This window comes from Dendrobates tinctorius, unplaced genomic scaffold (genome assembly GCF_039654945.1).
Source record: "Dendrobates tinctorius isolate UK_male_01 unplaced genomic scaffold, ASM3965494v1 ptg000011l, whole genome shotgun sequence".
NCBI classification, from domain to species: domain Eukaryota; kingdom Metazoa; phylum Chordata; class Amphibia; order Anura; family Dendrobatidae; genus Dendrobates; species Dendrobates tinctorius.
Window position 1 is genome coordinate 44,062,023 of NW_027361679.1, and position 27,492 is coordinate 44,089,514.

Consider the following 27,492-nt stretch of genomic DNA (forward strand, 5'->3'; position numbering starts at 1 on the left):
GTATCGTGAGATTTTGAGTGCAAACCTCCTTCCATCAGCAAGGGCATTGAATATGAAACGTGGCTGGGTCTTTCAACATGACAATGATCCAAAGCACACCACCAGGGCAACGAAGGAGTGGCTTCGTAAGAAGCATTTCAAGGTCCTGGAGTGGCCTAGCCAGTCTCCAGATCTCAACCCTATAGAAAACCTTTGGAGGGAGTTGAAAGTCCGTATTGCCAAGCGAAAAGCCAAAAACATCACTGCTCTAGAGGAGATCTGCATGGAGGAATGGGCCAACATACCAACAACAGTGTGTGGCAACCTTGTGAAGACTTACAGAAAACGTTTGACCTCTGTCATTGCCAACAAAGGATATATCACAAAGTATTGAGATGAAATTTTGTTTCTGACCAAATACTTATTTTCCACCATAATATGCAAATAAAATGAAAAAAAACAGACAATGTGATTTTCTGGATTTTTTTTTCTCAGTTTGTCTCCCATAGTTGAGGTCTACCTATGATGTAAATTACAGACGCCTCTCATCTTTTTAAGTGGTGGAACTTGCACTATTGCTGACTGACTAAATACTTTTTTGCCCCACTGTATACTACATTCATACAACATGCTACATATATACAACATACATACTACATACAATACATTCATACATTCATACAATACATACATATAGACATACAGTACATATAACATAGAGTACATACTCACCATCACTTGTCACTTAGATCCCCGAAGCCAGTGTCATCTCACTGTAAAAAATCTTAAAATAACAAACAACCAACATACTCCCTGAACAGCAGAAATCTACGAGTGTCCCACGATAATTTCCTGCAGTGCATCACTGAGAGGTCACTATAGTTCACTGGTCTCACTTTATGGTAAAAGCTGCGTGGGAACTTTCTCACACAGCAATGCCAAAAGTGAGACTAGGGACTATTTTTTTTACAGTGGCGGAGGAATACAGTGCGGAAGGATACTTACCTCCCGTCATGTATTCCTGGAGCCCCTAGAGAGCGGTCGCATCAGCTGATGCTGCTGTTCTCCACAGGAGATCATCGTGGGACACTCGTGGATTTCTGCGGATCAGGGAGTATATTGGTTGTTTGTTATTTTAATATTTTTTACAGATGACACTGGCTTCGGGGATCAAAGTGACAAGTGATGGTGAGTATGTACTCTATGTTATATTTACTGTATGTCTATATTTATATATTGTATGAATGTATTGTATGTAGTATGTATGTAGTATGTATGTTGTATGTCTGTAGCATGTTTTATGTATGTAGTATGTGTGTAGTATGTACTATCTATGTATGTATGTTGCATGAATGTAGTATATATGTAGTATGTATGTATGTTGTTGTATGAATGTAGTGTATATGTAGTATGTATGTAGTATGTATTATGTATGTATGTATGTTGTATGAATGTAGTATATATGTAGTATGTATGTAGTATGTATGTATGTTGTATGAATATAGTATATATGTAGTATGCATGTATGTTGTATGAATGTAGTATATATGAAGTATGTATGTAGTTTTTATGTATGTTGTATGAATGTAGTATATATGTAGTATGTATGTATGTTGTATGAATGTAGTATATATGAGGTATGTATGTAGTATGTAGTATATATGTATGTATGTTGTATGAATGTAGTATATATGTAGTATGTATGTATTATGTAGTATGTATGTATGTTGTATGAATGTAGTATATATGTAGTATCTATGTAGTATGTATGTATGTTGTATGAATGTAGTATATATGTAGTATGTATGTATGTTGTATGAATGTAGTATATATGAAGTATGTATGTAGTATGTATGTATGTTGTATGAATATTGTATATATGTAGCATGTATGTAGTATGTATGTTTTTTTTACACATTCAACACATTAGCCAGATGATGGGACTACTACTGACCCACCATTGGCTAATGTGTCAATCACTGTAATTGTAGCAGGCATAGCCCGATGGGACTTGTAGTCCCATCGGACAATGCCTGCACACACAACCAACCCCTGACAGGCACGCACAGATCCCCGGCAGGCCCGCACAGACCCCCGAGAGGCGCGTACAGACCCCGCCCACACACACGCACAGTCTCCGCCCACGCACCGCCCACACTCTTCCCCCCTCCCGAACTGGATGTGCAAGGAAAGAAAGGGTTTATTTTCATTCTATTTGTGCCCCATTGACTTGCATGGGTTTCCGGTATCGGAATCGGCGATACCTGATATTTTTGGGGTATCGGTCCGATCCAATCCGATCCGATATTTCCCTATATCGGAAGGTATCGCTCAACACTACACGTGAATATTTTACAGTTGTAATTTTGCTGTGCATGAAACAGTCAACTGGCAGACAAGTCACATGCAATTCAAAGTTGCATGCAATTTGCAATGAAGTTTATGCCACTGGGCAGCACCATGTGGCTAGCACTGTTGCTTTGCAGATCTGGGATCCTAGGTTCAAATCCCACCAACATCTGGTTGAAGTTTGCATGTTCTCACTGTATTTGTGTGGGTTTTCTCCTAAGGCTGGAGTCACACACAACCATTAAAAAATCGGACCTGTTTTTACGGTATGAAATCGCACAAAGATTTCTAGTCCAGGGATCCGTCTGTCATCCGAATTTCCGGCGATGAACCGATTTTATTCGCATCTAAGCATCCGTTTGACATCCAATACCAATGCCTGATGCGCTTTCCTGTTGACCTGGAGAAGTTTTGCGATTTTATCGCAAGTCACACTTGTGGTCCATTTGTAATCCGATTTTTAATCGCACCCATAGACTTGCATTGGCGACTCCGATCCGAAAATCGGTGACAATCGCAGCATGCTGTGATTGTTTCAGTCCGAGCAAACGTTCCGAAAAAAAATCGGATGATGGGAGCTGCACCATAGAATAACATTGGGACAAATGCAATGCGATTTTTTATTGCATTGCATTCGTCCGATTTTTTTCGCTAGTGTGACTCCAGCCTAATACTTAGGTTTTCTCCATCATTCCAAGACATACTGATATGGAATTTAGATTTTATATTTTGATTTACATTTTGAGCTCCAATAGAGACAGTGATAATGATGTCTGTAAAGCGATGCAGAATATGATTGTGCTATATAAGCAAAGCATAATAAATAAACATGGCAAGGATGTGACTTATGACCAGCCACAGACTCAAACACATTTGGGAAGGTTTGTGACTGTTGCGAGTTGCTGTTGGTAGGTCACTGGTTGCAATGTGACACCATTAAATGAAATATCACAATCCAAGTGCGATCCTAATGTCTTTATAAAATCACATAGTAAATATATATATATACTAGCTGAAGAGCCCGGTGTTGCCCACGCATAGTAACTAACTGTGGTTAGTTATAACAAATTATGATTATGTCTATATATAAAGCTGAGTGCGTAGCCCCTCCCACTCCGCATTGCCACACTCACTCTAATATTCCACATCATCCCGTCAGCCAGAGCCACCTTACTACTACCCCTAATATCCCACATTATCCCGTCAGCCTGAGCCACCGGACTACTTCCCCTAATATCCCATATCATCCCGTCAGCCAGAGCCACTGGACTACTACCCCTAATATCCCACATAATACCGTCAGCCAGAGCCACCGGACTACTACCCCTAATATCCCACATAATACCGTCAGCCAGAGCCACCGGACTACTACCCCTAATATCCCACATCATTCCATCAGCCAGAGCCACTGGACTACTATCCCTAATATCCCACATCAATCTGTTAACTAGAGCCACCGGACTACTACCCCTAATATTCCACATCGTCCCGTCAGCCAGAGCCACCGGACTACTACAACTAATATCCCACATCATCCTGTCAGAGTCACAGACTACTACCCCTAATATCCCACAACATCCCATCAGCCAGGGCCACCAGACTATTACCATTAATATCCCACATCATCCCATCAGAGCCACCGGACTACTACCACTAATATCCCACATCATCCCGTCAGAACCACCGGACTACTACCCCTAATATCTGACATCATCCCGTCAAAGCCACCGGACTACTACCCCTAATATCCCACATCCTCCCGTCAGAGCCAACAGGTTGGCACTGTTACACCGATTAAAATGATACTTGGGTTGGAGAAATCTGTCTTGTGTTTCTTTTTTTAATGTGTGTTTGAATTTTTAAGTTAATGAGGATGCTTCATGCCAGACAAAGAGAAGTTCCTGATTCTGGGCTACCCCTGCAGTCTGTGTCAGAGGGTGGTCTGTGTCTGCACGGTAGCAAATTGTGCTATTTCCAGCATTACTGAAGGACGATAACACCATAGAAATTATAAGAATAATGGACCTCATTACCACAACTGTCTACAAGGAAAACTGTTGCTCATAGCAACTAATCACAGCTCAGCTTACATCTTTTAAACAGCTCTGGTGAAATGAAAGATGCTTAGTGATTGGTTGCTATGGGCAACACAGGCAGTGTACCTTTTGCGGTCAATAACATGTGCCTTTGAAATATATATTAGATATTTATTATATATATATATTTATTGGATTATATATTTTATATATATATTTATTATCCTGTGCTTTGCGCGTGGAGTTGGGCATGGCTTGATACACACACACATAAACACATACATACATACATACATACACTCAGTTTTATATATATATATATGTATATATATATATATATATATATATATATATACACACATATATATATATATATAGTATTTGATACAGAACCGATTTTGCAAGTTTTCCCACCTGCAAAGAATGGAGAGGTCTGTAATTTTTATCGTAGATACATTTCAACTGTTCAACTGTGAGAGACAGAATTTAAAAAAAGATAAACAGAAAAACACATTGTATGATTTTTAAATAATTAAATTGCATTTGATTGCATGAAATAAGTATTTGATCCCCCACCAACAAGAAAGAATTCTGGCTTGCACAGACCTGTTAGTTTTTCTTTAAGAAGCCCACGCTACTCTGCTCTCATTACCTGTATTAATTACACCTGTTTGAACTCGTTATCTGCATAAAAGACACCTGTCTACACACTCAATCAATCACATTCCAACCTCTCTACCATGGCCAATATCAAAGAGCTGCCAAAGGTCACCAGGGACAAAATTGTAGACCTGCACAAGGCTAGGATGGGCTACAGGATAATAAGCAAGCAGCTTGGCAAGAATGGAATATTATAAAATGGAAGAAACACAAGATGACTGTCATTCTTCTTCTGTCTATATCTAGATCATGCAGGATCTCACCTCATGGAGTAAGAATGATTCCGAGAAAAGTCAGGAATCAGCCCAGAACTAAATGGGAGGACCTGGTGAATGATCTGAAAAGAGCTGGGACCACAGTCTCAAACATTACCGATAGTAACACTCTACGCAGTCATGGATTACATTCCTCCAGAGCCCCCAGGGTCCCCCTGCTCATGCCAGTATATGTCCAGGCCCATTTGAAGTTCACCACAGACCATCTCAATGATCCAGAATAGGTATGGGAGAAGGTCATGTGGTCAGATGAGACCAAAATAGAACTTTTTGTTATCAACTTCACTTTACACGTTTGGAAGAAAAAGAACGATGAGTACAATCCCTAGAACCCCCTGTCCCATTAGTGAAACATGGTGGAGAAACATCATACTTTGGGAGTGCTTTTCTGAGAAGGGGACTGGAAGATTGCACCATATTGAAGGGAGCATGGATGGGGTCATATATCGCAAGATTTTGACCCACAATCTCTTTCCTTTTGTAAAAGCATTAAAGATGGGTCATGGCTGGGTCTTCCAGCATGACAATGACCCGAAACACACAGCCAGGCCAATTAATGAGTGATTCCGTAAGAAGTATTTCAAGGTCCTGTAGCGGGCTAGCCAGTCTCCAGACCTGAACCCAATAGAAAATCCTTGGAGGGAGCTGAAACCTGAAAGATCTGGAGAAGATCTGTATGGAGGACTGGGCCAAAATTCCTGCTACAGCGTGTGCCAACTTGGTCTAGAAAATCAAGAAACTTCTGACCTCTGTAATTGCAAACAAAGGTTTCTGTACCAAATTTTAAGTTCTGTTTTACTATTGTATGAAATACTTTTAACGTGTGTTTAGGATATTATCTATTTTCAGAAGTCATCCTGTTTTCAACTTCAGCTCTGTTTTTTACAGGTGGTGTTATGGAACAATTTGTTGAAATTTCATTGAGTTCACTTTTCCCTCTACTCCTGAAATGTTCTCCATGCATTGGCTGCCACACAACCCCAAATGGTTGGCAAAATTTTCTTTTCCTGAAATTCTGTGCAATTTTTTCTCCACATATACAGTGGGGCAAAAAAGTATTTAGTCAGTCAGCAATAGTGCAAGTTCCACCACTTAAAAAGATGAGAGGCGTCTGTAATTTACATCATAGGTAGACCTCAACTATGGGAGACAAACTGAGAAAAAAAAATCCAGAAAATCACATTGTCTGTTTTTTTTTCATTTTATTTGCATATTATGGTGGAAAATAAGTATTTGGTCAGAAACAAAATTTCATCTCAATACTTTGTGATATATCCTTTGTTGGCAATGACAGAGGTCAAACGTTTTCTGTAAGTCTTCACAAGGTTGCCACACACTGTTGTTGGTATGTTGGCCCATTCCTCCATGCAGATCTCCTCTAGAGCAGTGATGTTTTTGGCTTTTCGCTTGGCAACACGGACTTTCAACTCCCTCCAAAGGTTTTCTATAGGGTTGAGATCTGGAGACTGGCTAGGCCACTCCAGGACCTTGAAATGCTTCTTACGAAGCCACTCCTTCATTGCCCTGGTGGTGTGCTTTGGATCATTGTCATGTTGAAAGACCCAGCCACGTTTCATCATCAATGCCCTTGCTGATGGAAGGAGGTTTGCACTCAAAATCTCACGATACATGGCCCCATTCATTCTTTCATGTACCCGGATCAGTCGTCCTGGCCCCTTTGCAGAGAAACAGCCCCAAAGCATGATGTTTCCACCACCATGCTTTACAGTAGGTATGGTGTTTGATGGATGCAACTCAGTATTCTTTTTCCTCCAAACACGACAAGTTGTGTTTCTACCAAACAGTTCCAGTTTGGTTTCATCAGACCATAGGACATTCTCCCAAAACTCCTCTGGATCATCCAAATGCTCTCTAGCAAACTTCAGACGGGCCCGGACATGTACAGGCTTAAGCAGTGGGACACGTCTGGCACTGCAGGATCTGAGTCCATGGTGGCTTAGTGTGTTACTTATGGTAGGCCTTGTTACATTGGTCCCAGCTCTCTGCAGTTCATTCACTAGGTCCCCCGCGTGGTTCTGGGATTTTTGCTCACTGTTCTTGTGATCATTCTGACCCCACGGGGTGGGATTTTGCGTGGAGCACCAGATCGAGGGAGATTATCAGTGGTCTTGTATGTCTTCCATTTTCTAATTATTGCTCCCACAGTTGATTTCTTCACTCCAAGCTGGTTGGCTATTGCAGATTCAGTCTTCCCAGCCTGGTGCAGGGCTACAATTTTGTTTCTGGTGTCCTTTGACAGCTCTTTGGTCTTCACCATAGTGGAGTTTGGAGTCAGACTGTTTGAGGTTGTGCACAGGTGTCTTTTTATACTGATAACAAGTTTAAACAGGTGCCATTACTACAGGTAATGAGTGGAGGAAAGAGGAGACTCTTAAAAAGAAGTTACAGGTCTGTGAGAGCCAGAAATCTTGATTGCTTGTTTCTGACCAAATACTTATTTTCCACCATAATATGCAAATAAAATGGAAAAAAACAGACAAAGTGATTTTCTGGATTTTTTTTTCTCAGTTTGTCTCCCATAGTTGAGGTCTACCTATGATGTAAATTACAGACGCCTCTCATCTTTTTAAGTGGTGGAACTTGCACTATTGCTGACTGACTAAATATTTTTTTGACCCACTGTACCTCTGATCATTGTGGTCAGAAAATTCTATTTTAACCTCTTTGATCTACAGGAATTGTTTCCAAAATGCATCAGGCTTGTTAAGATGTTCTTTTGCATACTTCTGACACTGTTTTATTGTGAGGACACAGGAGAAGTTTTCTTTTGATGACTCTTCAATGAAAGCTATATTTGTGCAGGTGTCTCTGAACAGTAGAACAACGTATCACAACTCTATAGTCTGCTACTTCTTTCTGAAGAAAAGAACGGAAAAATTTATAAGTGTATTTAGGGTCGCTGGAACAACCAGAGAGAAGAGGGCGCTAATCAAAGTGTGCCACATAAACAATAGGTATGTAAAAGACATTACATAAAAGATAAATTCAATATCGCAGGGTACACTTATATTAAATGGAGTATTCACAATGAGAAAAAAAATATCATCATTAAATGTCCAAAGATAAAGATAACATAATATTTAGAAGCATAGTAAAAAATACTGAAAAATAATTCTGGATATTTAAACCGTGAGGAAATATGTTTGCATGAGGTTATGTCTCCAAAGCAAAAGTTAGGTGCTATAGTGCATGAATACCTGGAGGAAGAAGGGGGGATCCTAACATATGTAATCCCAGTAGAGATAAATAATGTGAATGTTTTCATTATATGTGTGTATGTATATATATATATATATATATATATATGTGTATATATATATATATATATATATATATAGACCTGGGTAGAAGTCATTAGCCAAGGGTCACACAATGATGGACCCTCCCCGACGTTCGTTTTAGCATCTGCCTTCATCATCCCTTGTGGGCCTAGTACACACATCCAGTTGAAATTTCTGTTGGCGCAGTCATTACAACCCTGTCTTTAGGCATTGATGACAGAGAAAAATCCCTTCATCATCCCTTGTGGGCCTAGTACACACATCCAGTTGAAATTTCTGCTGGCGCAGTCATTACAACCCTGTCATTAGGTATTGACAACAGAGAAAAATGTATGAAAGGTTGCAACACAAGATAGTCCGGGTGCTAGATAATCATCCCCAGTCAAGTGCCAAAGAAATTCAAGCAGTCCTGCAGACTCAGGGTGCATCATTGTCAGTGTGAAGCATCCGTCAACATTTGAATGAAATGAATTGCTATGGAAGGAGACCCAAGAGGACCCCACTGATGAAACAGACATAAAAAAGCCAGACTGCAGTTTTACAATGTACATGTACAATTTCAAATGTACATGAGTAAACCAAAATCCTTCTGGGTAAACATCTTGTGAACATATGAGATCCAGACAGAGGTTTTTTGAAAAAAGCACATCATTCTACTTTTAACCGAAAATGCAATGAAGCCTGCAAAGAAAAGAACACAATACCTACAGTAAAATATGCAGTAGATTCAATAATGTTTTGGGATTGTTTTGCCGGGTGCCTTGATTGTGTGCAAGGCATCATAAAGTCTGAATACTATTAAAGGATTTTTGGTCAAAATTTAGTGCCCAATGTCAGAAAGTTGGGTTTCTATCCTAGGTCATGGGTCTTCAAACAGAATAATGAAGCCAAATATACTTCAAGAAGCACCCAGAAATGGACGGAAACAAAGCACTGGAGAGTTCTGAAGTAACTAGCAATGAGTCTGGATCTAAATCCCATTGAACACCTCTTGGATAGATCTTATAAATTACTGTTGGGAAAAGGCACCGTTGAAATATGAGAGACCTGGAGCAGTGTGCAAAAGAACAAAGGTTCAAAATTCCAGCTTAGAGGTATAAGAAGCTTGTTGATGGTTATAGGAAATGATTCGTTGCAGATATTTATTCCTAAGGATGCCAACAATTTTGTCTGGCCCATTTTTGGGGGTTGTAAAACAGCGCTTACTGAATGTATTGGGGGACACTCGCTTGGCAATGGGATGAAGGCACACAGACATGTTTTTTTCTCACACAACAGTCCATGCGGTATATTATGCACTCATAAACCACTTGAAGCCATGTTATATATCACAGGCTTAACAAATAGTCCACAGCACTTCATAGTATACGGTTTTTAACTTCTCTTTGTCCAGTTACCGTGGGTGACCGCACGCCATACCAATTTCTCACACCTTTACTCCATGCCACATGACATTCAATTGCAGTCTCTAAACACGCTGCACCTCACTTCATCCAGTTACCGTGGGTGACCACCCAGTTCATTAACATCTATGGAACACAACAAGGTTGGTCAAGAGTTTTGCAAGGGCGCTATAGTCCTGAACGAACCGCCTATAGTACCCTGCAGTGCCCAATCCACCATAACATCATATCTGCCTGCACCTCTCTCACAGTCCAGCAGCTTGTCATGTTCACCCTACTCCACCCTGTGTCAGAACAACAGCAAGTCCTCGTTGGAGCAGTTGTGCTCACATAAAAGATTCTTTCCTCCTAAACAAGGCAAAGCTAAAAGCTTGAACTTCACCATCTTCAATCTACTACTAATAATAACCTTTATTTATGTATCACAAACATATTCAGTATAGCTTTACAAGTCAAAAGTTCATATAAAACAGTCAAAAATTACCAAGTTCAAGATAATCAAATAATTTAAGCAAAGGTTATACTCCTCCTAATGTCATAGTGTCAAATTGTAAGAGTTGCGTTATCTATTACATCTCGATGACTGGGCACTGGGTGACTCTGGTGGCTGTGGGGGAAGTTGGGGAAGGGGCTGCTACATAAGTCTTGCAATCCCCAAGGCTTGCAGGGCACTTGGGGATGGATAAATAAACTGCTACACAGCATAAGATAGATAACTAAACTAATAGGCAACAGGGATTGGAGAACTAAACTACTAAACAGCTATGACTGCATAACAAAACAAATTAACACCAGAATATGGAGAACTAAACTAATAGACAACAACAACTACTAAGCAGCTTGGGTTGAAGAATTAAACTAGTACACATCAGGGGATGGAGAACTAAAGCAATAGAAACCAAGTTGTCATAAGACACCAAGTCTTGGAATCCCCAGGGCTTGCGGAACAAACCTCTGTATGCAACAGTTCCTCCAGTGCTTCTGCCTCCTCCACCTCTGCTAGTGCTTCAACCTGCACCCTCAACCTTTGCCTTCGTACTGTGCTGCCAGGGTTCACCGCAATCAGGCAGTGTTTACATTAATATGCCTTGGAGAGTGCAGTCATACAGATCAACAGTTGTGGACAGCAACCTGGGCCGTTTTTAAGCAATGGTTGTCTACACTTAACCTGGAGCCAGGTAAGGCCGTGTGTGATAACGGTGCAAGCCTGATTGTGGCCTTATGGCAGACCAACCTTACACACGTGTTTTGCATGGCTCGCATACTCAGCCTGATTGTACAGCAATTCCTCCACCATTGTCCCAGCCTGGATGCGATGCTGTATAAAACACTTGTTGTGTTCTCAATTCCAACGTTCCATTTCAGTTGGTATAGATATCTTTCGGACTTCCGGTTAACCGGTTGATATGCGATATGACCACTCCACTGAATTAAACTCTGCACATGTTACAGCGACTCTGGCAGCAGTGCCGAGACCAGTATGACATTTTTCATAGCCATGCATAACGTAGTATGGACGTGGTGCAATTCACACTTGCCTAGTAGACACAGATGAAGGACCTCTGCACCCTTTTACATGTTTTGTTAATGAGAGTTACAATAGCGCCCAACACTTTCTTATAAATATAAGGCGGTATAAGTTGAAAGTAAACTGCCATATCAGTAAATATTCCACTCCATGTAAACTATGGAAGCCAGGAGAAAAACGGAGTATTGGATTCAATATGATATAAAAAATATAAATTTTTATTCACATATGCAATGACAAGTTCCATAAAAGATGTACAAATACAACATGACAGAACAAGCACAAGGGGACAGAAACGTGTACCTAACCCATACCCACATATATAGACATGATGTCAATTGCAATAATGGCCGCTAGTGCCAGGGAGGAGCGGTAAGTAGAGTTGAGCGACTTTTGTTTTTTTAGGGTCGAGTTTCGTTTCGTGAAACCCGACTTTTCCAAAAGTCGGGTCGAGCAAGATCGTCCGATTATAGGGAAAAGTCGGGGTCGTCCCGAAACACGAAACCCAATGTAAGTCAATGGGGAATAAAAGTCGGCAGTGAGAGGAGGACAGGAAACACACCTACAGTGCCCATTTGAATGCCAAAAGCATCAATTCTTCTTACTTAAGCTTGTCAACCTTAATTAACTTCATAATACAAGTTACGCACTGAAAAATGGGGGTTATTTGGCTAAAGTTGTGGGGGGGAGGGCTGGCTGCAGGTTTTCATGTGCCCTGGGCGAAAGAGCGCCCCTTTAACACATACCACAACTCATCATGCTCCGATACGGCAGAGAAATAGCGGTATAGTACAATGAAAAATACTTCACTTTTTACATCTCATGACGAGGCGCATCTATTTCTCCATACAGAATCATTGGTCCCATATAATGTTTGAAACAGTATATGATGAGCTCCACATAATGCTACAGTATATGTTGGTCCCCATGGATGAAGCTCCACTGTTTTATGGGCCCAAATAATGCTCCAAACATAATGGGCCCCATTTCTAATGCTCTAGTGTATAATGGGCCCTGTAAATGCTGCTCCAGTGTCTGATGCCCACCTTTGGAATGTTCCAGTGTATGGTGGGCCCCATCTATCATTCTCCAGAGTATAGTGCTCCCCAAAAATTGCTGTCCCAACATTGAAAACAATCAAATAAGTCTCCTCGCTAGGGAATCCCTGTACTAGTCTGGACTCCTCGTCGTCCCCATCTTCCATCTCACTGCACAGTATTTCAACTTTGCAAGTGCTGTGATCCTGGGCAAGCAGGGGGGGCCCACTCGTTGGCGACGGCACTGGCACAGGGCCCCTGATAGTACGGTGGTGTGTCTGATGGCGGGTGGGCCGAACCTGCACTTTCATCTGCAGCTTCCTCTTTGTCACCGTGTAAGATGGAACTGTATATGGTAAGGGTAACCTGAGTTTCATCAGGGTCAGATTCAGGTCGTGTAGCGTGCGAGGGGAATGTAGTGGTCTGGGTCAATGTACCAGCAGATTCATCGAGCAGTGGCTGGGCATCAGTGCACTTGTGTCTCCCCCAGGAGTACGGTCGCCACAGTGGCATTACCTTCTTCCTAGGGAGTGTGATGTCATGCTTGGGAGCAACGAACGATCTCTCTAGCAGGTCGAACGCCTACAGCCAACTGTTTCCTATACCGTGGGCTAGGCAGCACTGTCCCACCACCGCTGTCCCCTGTGGACCCTGCATCCACCACATTAACCCAGTGCGCAGTGATGGACACGTAACGGCCCTGGCCATGCCGACTGGACCATGCATCAGTTGTGAGGTGCACCTTTCCGCTCACTGACTGCTTGAGTGCATGGACAATGCGGTCTTTCACATGATGGTGGAGGGCTGGGATGGCTTTGCGAGAGAAGAAGTGGCGACTGGGTAGGTCATAGCGTGGTACTGCATAGGCCATGAGTTCGCGGAAAGCTGCGCTTTCCACCAACCAAAAGGGCATCATCTCAAACGAGATTAGTTTGGCAATGTGGGCGTTCAAACCCAGTGTACGCGGATGAGAGACTGAGTACTTTCTTGACCTACTCATAGTGTCTGGGAGGGTGAGCTGGACTTGAGAGCTGCATATGGTGGAAGTAGCGGTGGACAGGGCGGACTGAGAGAGGGTTGATGATGGTGATGGAGTTGGTGTTCTTTCTGATGGCCTAGAATCAGTCTTTCGTTGATATAAGTGGGATTCCCTGACTGCTGTGGCCTTGCAACGACACCTCAACATTTGCTGCTGTGCTAACCGGTGGGCTTACAGTGGGGGAAACAATGTAGCGTTGCTGACTACCTTCGTTGTGATCAGTTGCACATGTGGCACTTGAGGTTTGGTGTTGTGTCCACGCTTGCAAGTGCATGCTGGTTAAATGTCTAAGCATGCAACTGGTATTCAAATTTTTCAGATTTTTCCCTCGGCTAAAGGTCTTTGCACACTTCTTACAGATAACCTTGGCCTGATCATGAGGATTTTGTTCAAAAAAGTGCCACACTGCACTCTTCCTACTTTGGCAGACATTTTGCGGCCTAGCACACTGTGATCTTTTGACCCTCTGGACAAGCTGTCCAGCAACTCTTTTGATGTTTGGAACCTGTCTTTGGAGTGGTCCGGGCCTGCCAGATAACAGCTGTTGCGATGTCGATGTCTGCTGTGGATGCTCCTCATCTGAGCTATTGGAAGCAGCACCCTCTTCCCCCAATGGATGCCAATCTGGGTCAACAACTGGGTCATCCATCACCTCCTCTTCTATGTCATGTGCACCTTCCTCTGTGTCACCGTGTATGGTGGTATAGTGTGCGGGAAGGGGCACCTGAGTCTCATCAGGGTCAGAATCTGGCTCTGTACACTGCGAGGACAATGTAGTGCTCTGAGTGAATGTACCAGCAGAATCATCCATCAGCGGCTGTGCATCAGTGCACTCTATGTCAGATTCATCTTGGCCTGGGTAATTCACCATTTCACTTGATAATCCAGGCATGGTATGTGAAAACAGCTCCATGGAGTAATCAGTAGTATGGCCTGCGTCATCCTTCAATCTTGGTTGGGGTGAAGGACACAAGGAAAGGTGTGGTTCATGAACATGAGCCTCCAATGACGACTCAGTGCTTTTACTTTTTACAACTGAAGAAGAGGAGGCGATAGAGCTGGAGGCTGAGTCAGCAATGTAAGACAAAACTTTTTCCTGATGCTCTGGCTTTAAAAGCGGTTTGCCAACTCCTAGAAAACTAAGCGTTCGAGGCCTTATGTAGCCAGACGATGACGCAGGCTCAACACCGCCTGCATTCAGTCCTATTTTGCTCTTGCCACTACCATCAGATCCACCACCAACACCATCATTACCAGCTGCCAACCCCCGCCCAATTCCATGGCCTCTTCCACCAGCCTTCCTCATTTTTGGTAGAAATGTAGACAAAATCCAACAAACTATATAGTAATGTAAAACAAGGTACAAGGTGTCTATAGGACAGGGGAGATTTTGAATTTCTGCAGACACTTGGGGACACTGGACACTTTTGGATTGTGTGAGGCCCATTGAATATCTGAGCGCTCTGTCACAGGCTCGATGGCACAGCTGTGACCAAAGTGACTAGAGGATAAGGGAGATTTTGAATTTCTGCACACACTTGTGGACACTGGACACTTTTGGATTGTGTGAGGCCCAATGAATATCTGAGCGCTATGTGACAGGCTCGATGGCACAGCTGTGACAAAAGTGACGAGAGGATAAGGGAGATTTTGAATTTCTGCAGACACTTGTGGACACTGGACACTTTTGGATTGTGTGAGGCCCACTGATATCTGAGCGCTATGTCACAGGCTCGATGGCACAGCTGTGACAAAAGTGACTAGAGGATAAGTGAGATTTTGAATTTCAGCAGACACTGGACACTTTTGGATTGTATGAGGCCCAATGAATATCTGAGCGCTATGTGACAGGCTCGATGGCACAGCTGTGACAAAAGTGACAAGAGGATAAGGGAGATTTTGAATTTCTGCAGACACTTGTGGACACTGGACACTTTTGGATTGTGTGAGGCCCACTGATATCTGAGCGCTATGTGACAGGCTCGATGGCACAGCTGTGACCAAAGTGACTAGAGGATAAGGGAGATTTTGAATTTCAGCAGACACTTGTGGACACTGGACACTTTTGGATTGTGTGAGGCCCACTGATATCTGAGCACTATGTCACAGGCTCGATGGCACAGCTGTGACAAAAGTGACTAGAGGATAAGGGAGATTTTGAATTTCTGCAGACACTTGTGGACACTGGACACTTTTGGATTGTGTGAGGCCCACTGATATCTGAGCGCTATGTCACAGGCTCGATGGCACAGCTGTGACAAAAGTGACTAGAGGATAAGTGAGATTTTGAATTTCAGCAGACACTTGTGGACACTGGACACTTTTGGATTGTATGAGGCCCAATGAATATCTGAGCGCTATGTGACAGGCTCGATGGCACAGCTGTGACAAAAGTGACTAGAGGATAAGGGAGATTTTGAATTTCAGCAGACACTTGTGGACACTGGACACTTTTGGATTGTGTGAGGCCCACTGATATCTGAGCGCTATGTCACAGGCTCGATGGCACAGCTGTGACAAAAGTGACTAGAGGATAAGTGAGATTTTGAATTTCAGCAGACACTTTTGGACACTGGACACTTTTGGATTGTATGAGGCCCAATGAATATCTGAGCGCTATGTGACAGGCTCGATGGCACAGCTGTGACAAAAGTGACGAGAGGATAAGGGAGATTTTGAATTTCTGCAGACACTTGTGGACACTGGACACTTTTGGATTGTGTGAGGCCCACTGATATCTGAGCGCTATGTGACAGGCTCGATGGCACAGCTGTGACCAAAGTGACTAGAGGATAAGGGAGATTTTGAATTTCAGCAGACACTTGTGGACACTGGACACTTTTGGATTGTGTGAGGCCCACTGATATCTGAGCACTATGTCACAGGCTCGATGGCACAGCTGTGACAAAAGTGACTAGAGGATAAGGGAGATTTTGAATTTCTGCAGACACTTGTGGACACTGGACACTTTTGGATTGTGTGAGGCCCACTGATATCTGAGCGCTATGTCACAGGCTCGATGGCACAGCTGTGACAAAAGTGACTAGAGGATAAGGGAGATTTTGAATTTCAGCAGACACTTGTGGACACTGGACACTTTTGGATTGTGTGAGGCCCACTGATATCTGAGCGCTATGTCACAGGCTCGATGGCACAGCTGTGACAAAAGTGACTAGAGGATAAGGGAGATTTTGAATTTCAGCAGACACTTGTGGACACTGGACACTTTTGGATTGTGTGAGGCCCAATGAATATCTGAGCGCTATGTGACAGGCTCGATGGCACAGTTGTGACAAAAGTGACGAGAGGATAAGGGAGATTTTGAATTTCTGCAGACACTTGTGGACACTGGACACTTTTGGATTGTGTGAGGCCCACTGATATCTGAGCGCTATGTCACAGGCTCGATGGCACAGCTGTGACAAAAGTGACTAGAGGATAAGGGAGATTTTGAATTTCAGCAGACACTTGTGGACACTGGACACTTTTGGATTGTGTGAGGCCCACTGATATCTGAGTGCTATGTCACAGGCTCGATGGCACAGCTGTGACAAAAGTGACTAGAGGATAAGGGAGATTTTGAATTTCAGCAGACACTTGTGGACACTGGACACTTTTGGATTGTGTGAGGCCCTCTGAATATCTGAGCGCTCTGTCACAGGCTCGATGGCACAGCTGTGACCAAAGTGACTAGAGGATAAGGGAGATTTTGAATTTCTGCACACACTTGTGGACACTGGACACTTATGGATTGTGTGAGGCCCACTGAATATCACGGCGCTATGTCACAGGCAGAAATTGGCTAGTGTATCACAAACTACAAGGTGTATGTAGAATTGGGCAGAATAGGAATCTCCCTAGAGTGCAGGTCTGTAAGAACGGAACATGTCCTCGTTTTATTCTCACAGAGTGACACACTGATAGCTTCACTGTGGCTGTGATAACAGCCGTTACACGGTACTGTGTGAGGAGCGTACACTGCTGTATGGTGTGAAAAAATGCACGCTCAGTACCTCAGCAGGACAAAAAAAAAAAATTGGGACTGCTTTTAAAAAAGCAGTTTGCGGAGCAGTGGGTAAACAGCAATGCAGGAATGTCAGGAAGCCTTAGAAGGCAGCCCAACAACCAACACCACTGATACACCACTATATAGCCTCCCCTTGCACTGCACACACAGTGACTGATGTGTTGTACAGGCAAAATCGCTAGCAGCAGAAGCAGTTTTTTTTTCTTCTCAGCAGGACAAAAAAAAAAATTGGGATTGCTTTTAAAAAAGCAGTTTGCGGAGCAGTGGGTAAACAGCAATGCAGGAATGTCAGGAAGCCTTAGAAGGCAGCCCAACAACCAACACCACTGATACACCACTATATAGCCTCCCCTTGCACTGCACACACAGTGACTGATGTGTTGTACAGGCAAAATCGCTAGCAGCAGAAGCAGTTTTTTTTTCTTCTCAGCAGGACAAAAAAAAAAAATTGGGATTGCTTTTAAAAAAGCAGTTTGCGGAGCAGTGGGTAAACAGCAATGCAGGAATGTCAGGAATCCTTAGAAGGCAGCCCAACAACCAACACCACTGATACACCACTATATAGCCTCCCCTTGCACTGCACACACAGTGACTGGTGTGTTGTACAGGCAAAATCGCTAGCAGCAGAAGCAGTTTTTGGTGTCTTCTTCCCTGCCTAACGCTCTCCCTACAAAATCAGCAGCAGCAGCAGCTCTCCCTATTCTGAGATCAGCATGAGTAACATGGCGGTCGGCGTGCACGCCCTTTTATACCCCCTGTGACGCCCCCCAAAGCAAGCCAATCACTTGCATGCCCTTCTGAAAGATGGTGGTGACCCGTGCCTATGTCATCACGTTGCCCACAGTGTCCGTGGATCCTGATTGGCTGAAAAAGAGCGCAAAACAAACTTTTGAAACGCGACTTTGGCGCGTAAGTCGCCGACCTCGTGGCCGACCTCATCCTAGGGTCGGGTTTCGTTTCATGAAACCCGACTTTGCCAAAAGTCGGCGACTTTTGAAATTTTTTGACCCGTTTCGCTCAACTCTAGCGGTAAGTATTATCCTACAAAAATAGTAAGTGAAACCACAGTGGGTAATAACATCAAAAATACTCTGGGAACTTACCAAACAAGGTACACGGACCCGACACCGACGCCGCTCCTCCCTGGCACTAGCGGCCATTATTGCAATTGACATCATATCTATATATGTGGATATGGGTTAGGTACACGTTTCTGTCCCCTTGTGCTTGTTCTGTCATGTTGTATTTGTACATCTTTTATGGAAATTGTCATTGTATATGTGAATAAAATTTTTTATTTTTTATATCATATTGAATCCAATACTCCGTTTTTTTCCTGGTTTCTATGTTTTGTTAATGGCTGCTAATATGATTAGCAGTGATGATGCCCTATGGTGACAGTGCCAGCAATGTCTGTAAATGTCTATAAATCGAATGTTGAATCATTGGCACTATATAATAATATAATATGAAATTTATGCTCATCCACACTCAGGTAGCACACATATTAGTTTCGTAGATTACTATTGTCAGAAAAATGTAAGGATAGTAACACGGGTAGTTGACTCATAGAGAATGGAGGACTGCCAGTATCGGAGGCCTACTGCTACAGGCAACACACATGAAGGAGACCCAACCAAGAATCTACACATTTACAAACATTTATTGGCAGATACCAACAAAGTGACATCAATTTCATCACAGTAGAAATAGTCTAATAGAGACTGACCTGTCTTCCACTACACCCAACCAAGCAGATGGACACCCAACCAGGAATGTTCACACTTAAAAAAAGATTAGTGGCAGACACCAACAAAGTGGCATCAATTGTACCAAAGTAGAACTATTATAATAGGGACCAACAGGTCTTCCACTACACCAACCCAGCAGATGGACACCCAAGCAGGACTATTCACATTTCCATAAATTAGTGTTAACATCTCAAGCAGCAGCAGCAACAGCATGCACATAAACCCTACTAAAGATATCAGAGACTGCAATTACGCAAGAACAATGCAGCACACTCAAAACTACAACATCCAGTAACAGAAGTTGTCAGTTGTCTTTGGATAGCATGTCACATTGTTGGTTCACTAGTGCTTTCAGAAACATTAACACCTACCCTACGTACACCTTGAACACCAAGGCTAATCCCCCTTTCACAAAACCTCGCCTTTTCACAGTCATGTTGCTCAGACAGTGTGCTAGGAGCAAACTTTTAGCAACTAAAAATTAGATGAATTTCAGTGACCCAAAATTAGAAGGTGAAATATAGTGTGATGAATCACATTACTCACAGAAGAAAGAATTGTTTCAGTGTGGGTGAGGGCTGGATGACAAAGAAGATATGCTCAAAAAACTTTTTGAAGCAGATGTCCCCTACTGTATGAAGTTAGTAACCGACAACATTTTTTGGAGCTTGGGGATGAGGCCTGCATATCATAGACTAGATGCTACAAACAATTTCTACATCAGATGTCCCCTACTGTATTATGTTAGTAGCAAAATAATTTTTGGGGGGCCTGTCGATGAGGCCTGTATAACATTGACTAGATGCTACAAACAATTTCTATGTCAGATGCCCCCTACTGTGTTATGTTAGCAACGGAATAATTTTTTGGACGCCTGTGGATGAGGCCTGTATAACATTGACTACGTGTTCCAAACAATTTTAAAGTGAGATGTCCCCTACTCTATGATGCTAGTAATAGAAGAAAGAATTGTTTCAGTGTGGATGAGGACTGGATGACAAAGAAGATATGTTCAAAAATTTTTTTGAAGTAGATGTCCCCTATTGTATGATGTTAGTAACCTGTCACGTGTACCTGTCCTGTGTGACACGACCCGCAGGTCGGTAGCTGAAACAATAAGACTGTCGTGTGTACCTGTCCTGTGTGACACAACCCACAGGTCGGTAACTGAAGCAACAAGACAAAAGGGGAACATTGGGGAAACAGTTGCAACGGTGGGCCCTGCAATAGGGAACGGGGACGTGGAGACCTTCTGCACTCCCCTGAGGCCGTTTCCCTGAACACTCCTAATGTTCCCTATACAGGCTCTTCACCTGTTGCCGACCAGGATACCTGAATCCTTCACTAGCCCTGCACCTATTCCTTACTAGGGAACTGGATAGTGCGGACACTGGTCCCACCACTGCACTAATACACACAAAGGAAAATACACCAAACGGGGGAAACAACAAAACACTTTCTCTGCTGCAGTCACCGGGCAGCAGAGTACATCACCGGATTAGCTTTCAGCAGTGACTCGACACCTAAGAGCCAGCTGCTACCTTCACCATCTTTCTCTGCTGCAAACACCAGGCAGCAAAGTTCAGCACCAGATCAGCTTTCAGCAATGGCTAAACACCTTAGAGCAAGCTGCTAACTTCACCGTGGTTGGAATCCACCAAGGACCTGCTATAACAAATACCAGCTGATACACCAGGTGACCTTATATAGGAAAGGAGGAGTGGTCATCATCAGCAGAGAAACCAAAGACATGTAATAACACCAGTGACCACTGGGGGCAAAAGGTAAAGCAAAGAAAACTATCAGACATGTAATAACACCTGTGGCCACCAGGGGCAAAAACCCATATTAAGGCCCGAAATGCCTGAAAGGAAAAAAAAGGTTTAAATGAGGGAATCCAGAATCTGACACAGATCCAAGAACTGGACTGTGACATAACCAATGACACTTTTTTGGCCTGGAGATGAGGCCCGTATAACAATGACTAGATGCTACAAACAGTAACTAAGTGAGATACCCCCCCAATATATTATGTTATTAACAGAAAAAATTTTGGGGGGCCTGTCAATAAGGCCTGTATAGCATTGACTTGATGCTACAAACAATTCCTAAGTGAGATGTCCCCTACTATATTACGTTAGTAATAGGAAAAATTTTTTTGTGGGGGTCTGTTGATGAGGCCTATATAACATTGACTAGAAGCTACAAACAATTTTAAATGGAGATCTCCCCTTCTGAATCACATTAGTAACATAAAAAATATATTTTTAGTGTGGATGAGGCCTGCTTAATCTAGAAGATTGTCCGTAGCCTTGGAACGCCCTCTTTCCTACCGTTGCTTCTGGTAAGGTGCAGATTTGCAGTAGAAATATGGCCGACATGTTGTTTGGTGTAGTGATCAGGAAAAGGGATATGATGAAGGTGGGAATGGGAATGTACAACAGAATCAATAATAGGGCGGCTATGGGAGGTATGAGATACAGGATCCAGTCTACAATGACTTGTCATTTACCCTACACCAATTACCAGAGAGCATTTGATGCTCATCAGAAGAAAGGTGTAACAGATGCGCATCTCAAGCTAGGCATAAAAGAAGCCCATGAGAAATTGGTTGCCAAAGATGCACATAAGGCTCAAAACGATTTCAAACTCAGATCTCAGATGCTGTATCATGTTTGTTAAAAAATGTGCAACAGCTCTGCACACAGAACAATTTCAATGCCACTAAATGAAATGGTTGAATATAGTGGGCGGTATCACGTTTAGCAACAGGAAAAAAAATCTTAATGTGACTGAGGTCTGCATACAGCTTCATATCACCGCCGCAAAAAGACAACGTGGGATACGGTGGGCTGTACCACGTTTTGCAACAGAAAAATGATATATCTTTTTCTAATGAACGTTAGGTCCGCAGACAGCTTCATATCATCGCCATAAAATCACAATGTGGGATACGGCAGGCTGTATCATGTATTGCAACACAAAAAAATTATTATTTTGTATTTTTAATGTGCACTAGGTCTGCAGACAGCTTCATATCACCGCCACAAAATGACAGCCCAAATCACAGAGCCACGTCACCACAGCACTAAGTGACAAAGTGGGATATGTCATGCTGTTTCACTTTTAGCTAGTGAAAAAATAAGATTTAGAATGCTATACTCGTGCATGGTGCACAACAGAGGCAGTGCACAACACACTTGTATGACATGTGCCCTGCTGGCTTTGTCTGTGGACCTCAGTAATAACAAAATAAAAAAAAGTTGCTGGAAGGTCGACTTCACAGCCACACAGGACACTACCCAGCTAAACTATCTGAGCAAGAAACATCCGCCTAGCTAGCTAGCTAAAATCTAGTTGCTAACAGTGCCAGCATCAGGACTTAGCAGCCTCTCTGCGCTGTTACAGTGTCAAAAAGGTGCTAAAACAATATGTCCGCTCTTTATGTGGAAAGGGACATGTGATTTCAGCAGCCAATGACACAAGCCGTTGTGTCAGGACATTGTAGGAAAAATATAAATTGCTGCTTACAAGAACGCTGCACCTCTTTAAACCCACTCCTCTCATCAAACACGTGCCCCATGCTCATATACTACCATTGTTGTGGCAAAAGTGATGAAAATACTTTTGTGGCAAAGCAAATATTTTCACGCACTTTTTACCGTATGTTACCGATTTTTCTTGATTTTATAATAATTTGCTTGTGTTTCCAATCACGAATCCGAATGTGCCATATTCGTGCCAAATTTATGTTTGGCGATCATTTTCCCAACAAATTTACTCATCACTAGTTGTGTGGCAAGTTGCACGACCAAAAACATTTGTGCAACTTGTTGCCACGTGAATAGCGTTGAGCATTCCGATACTGCAAATATTGGGTATCGGACGATATTCGCTGTATCGGAGTTCCGATACCGAGTTCCGATATTTTTACAATATCGAATACCGGAATCGGAAGTTCCCATAATGCAATGAGCCAGTTGTGTTAGCCATGTTAACTAATGGCATGGCTGTGATTGGATGCTGATATGATGTCATCATGATGCGCGGTCTGTGCGGGCCAGCCGGGGGTCTGTGCGGGCCTGTCGGGGGTCTGTACGTGCCTGCCGGGGGTCTGTGCGGGCTGCCAGGGGTCTGTGCGGGCCCGCTGAGGGTTGTGTGTGTGTGTGTGCAGGCATCGTCCGATGGGACTACAAGTCCCATCGGGCTATGCCTGCTGCAATGACAGTGATTGACACATTAGGCAATGATGGGACAGTAGTAGTCCCATCATCCGGCTAATGTGTTGAATGTAAAAAAAAAGAAAAAACATACATACTACATACATACTACATATATACAACATTCATACAGCATACATACATACTACATACATACTTCATATATGCTACATTCATACAATATACATACTACATACATACTACATATATACTACATTCATACAGCATACATACATACTACATAATACATACATACTACATATATACTACATTCATACAACATACATACATACATACTACATATATACAGTACTGCATACATACATACATACTACATAATACATACATACTACATATATACTACATTCATGCAACATACATACATACTACATACATACTACATATATACTACATTCATACATACTACATACTACATATACAGTGGGGCAAAAAAGTATTTAGTCAGTCAGCAATAGTGCAAGTTCCACCACTTAAAAAGATGAGAGGCGTCTGTAATTTATATCATAGGTAGACCTCAACTATGGGAGACAAACTGAGAAAAAAAAATCCAGAAAATCACATTGTCTGTTTTTTTTTCATTTTATTTGCATATTATGGTGGAAAATAAGTATTTGGTCAGAAACAAGCAATCAAGATTTCTGGCTCTCACAGACCTGTAACTTCTTCTTTAAGAGTCTCCTCTTTCCTCCACTCATTACCTGTAGTAATGGCACCTGTTTAAACTTGTTATCAGTATAAAAAGACACCTGTGCACACCCTCAAACAGTCTGACTCCAAACTCCACTATGGTGAAGACCAAAGAGCTGTCAAAGGACACCAGAAACAAAATTGTAGCCCTGCACCAGGCTGGGAAGACTGAATCTGCAATAGCCAACCAGCTTGGAGTGAAGAAATCAACTGTGGGAGCAATAATTAGAAAATGGAAGACATACAAGACCACTGATAATCTCCCTCGATCTGGTGCTCCACGCAAAATCCCACCCCGTGGGGTCAGAATGATCACAAGAACGGTGAGCAAAAATCCCAGAACCACGCGGGGGGACCTAGTGAATGAACTGCAGAGAGCTGGGACCAATGTAACAAGGCCTACCATAAGTAACACACTACGCCACCATGGACTCAGATCCTGCAGTGCCAGACGTGTCCCACTGCTTAAGCCTGTACATGTCCGGGCCCGTCTGAAGTTTGCTAGAGAGCATTTGGATGATCCAGAGGAGTTTTGGGAGAATGTCCTATGGTCTGATGAAACCAAACTGGAACTGTTTGGTAGAAACACAACTTGTCGTGTTTGGAGGAAAAAGAATACTGAGTTGCATCCATCAAACACCATACCTACTGTAAAGCATGGTGGTGGAAACATCATGCTTTGGGGCTGTTTTTCTGCAAAGGGGCCAGGACGACTGATCCGGGTACATGAAAGAATGAATGGGGCCATGTATCGTGAGATTTTGAGTGCAAACCTCCTTCCATCAGCAAGGGCATTGAATATGAAACGTGGCTGGGTCTTTCAACATGACAATGATCCAAAGCACACCACCAGGGCAACGAAGGAGTGGCTTCGTAAGAAGCATTTCAAGGTCCTGGAGTGGCCTAGCCAGTCTCCAGATCTCAACCCTATAGAAAACCTTTGGAGGGAGTTGAAAGTCCGTATTGCCAAGCGAAAAGCCAAAAACATCACTGCTCTAGAGGAGATCTGCATGGAGGAATGGGCCAACATACCAACAACAGTGTGTGGCAACCTTGTGAAGACTTACAGAAAACGTTTGACCTCTGTCATTGCCAACAAAGGATATATCACAAAGTATTGAGATGAAATTTTGTTTCTGACCAAATACTTATTTTCCACCATAATATGCAAATAAAATGAAAAAAAACAGACAATGTGATTTTCTGGATTTTTTTTTCTCAGTTTGTCTCCCATAGTTGAGGTCTACCTATGATGTAAATTACAGACGCCTCTCATCTTTTTAAGTGGTGGAACTTGCACTATTGCTGACTGACTAAATACTTTTTTGCCCCACTGTATACTACATTCATACAACATGCTACATATATACAACATACATACTACATACAATACATTCATACATTCATACAATACATACATATAGACATACAGTACATATAACATAGAGTACATACTCACCATCACTTGTCACTTAGATCCCCGAAGCCAGTGTCATCTCACTGTAAAAAATCTTAAAATAACAAACAACCAACATACTCCCTGAACAGCAGAAATCTACGAGTGTCCCACGATAATTTCCTGCAGTGCATCACTGAGAGGTCACTATAGTTCACTGGTCTCACTTTATGGTAAAAGCTGCGTGGGAACTTTCTCACACAGCAATGCCAAAAGTGAGACTAGGGACTATTTTTTTTACAGTGGCGGAGGAATACAGTGCGGAAGGATACTTACCTCCCGTCATGTATTCCTGGAGCCCCTAGAGAGCGGTCGCATCAGCTGATGCTGCTGTTCTCCACAGGAGATCATCGTGGGACACTCGTGGATTTCTGCGGATCAGGGAGTATATTGGTTGTTTGTTATTTTAATATTTTTTACAGATGACACTGGCTTCGGGGATCAAAGTGACAAGTGATGGTGAGTATGTACTCTATGTTATATTTACTGTATGTCTATATTTATATATTGTATGAATGTATTGTATGTAGTATGTATGTAGTATGTATGTTGTATGTCTGTAGCATGTTTTATGTATGTAGTATGTGTGTAGTATGTACTATCTATGTATGTATGTTGCATGAATGTAGTATATATGTAGTATGTATGTATGTTGTTGTATGAATGTAGTGTATATGTAGTATGTATGTAGTATGTATTATGTATGTATGTATGTTGTATGAATGTAGTATATATGTAGTATGTATGTAGTATGTATGTATGTTGTATGAATATAGTATATATGTAGTATGCATGTATGTTGTATGAATGTAGTATATATGAAGTATGTATGTAGTTTTTATGTATGTTGTATGAATGTAGTATATATGTAGTATGTATGTATGTTGTATGAATGTAGTATATATGAGGTATGTATGTAGTATGTAGTATATATGTATGTATGTTGTATGAATGTAATATATATGTAGTATGTATGTATTATGTAGTATGTATGTATGTTGTATGAATGTAGTATATATGTAGTATCTATGTAGTATGTATGTATGTTGTATGAATGTAGTATATATGTAGTATGTATGTATGTTGTATGAATGTAGTATATATGAAGTATGTATGTAGTATGTATGTATGTTGTATGAATATTGTATATATGTAGCATGTATGTAGTATGTATGTTTTTTTTACACATTCAACACATTAGCCAGATGATGGGACTACTACTGACCCACCATTGGCTAATGTGTCAATCACTGTAATTGTAGCAGGCATAGCCCGATGGGACTTGTAGTCCCATCGGACAATGCCTGCACACACAACCAACCCCTGACAGGCACGCACAGATCCCCGGCAGGCCCGCACAGACCCCCGAGAGGCGCGTACAGACCCCGCCCACACACACGCACAGTCTCCGCCCACGCACCGCCCACACTCTTCCCCCCTCCCGAACTGGATGTGCAAGGAAAGAAAGGGTTTATTTTCATTCTATTTGTGCCCCATTGACTTGCATGGGTTTCCGGTATCGGAATCGGCGATACCTGATATTTTTGGGGTATCGGTCCGATCCAATCCGATCCGATATTTCCCTATATCGGAAGGTATCGCTCAACACTACACGTGAATATTTTACAGTTGTAATTTTGCTGTGCATGAAACAGTCAACTGGCAGACAAGTCACATGCAATTCAAAGTTGCATGCAATTTGCAATGAAGTTTATGCCACTG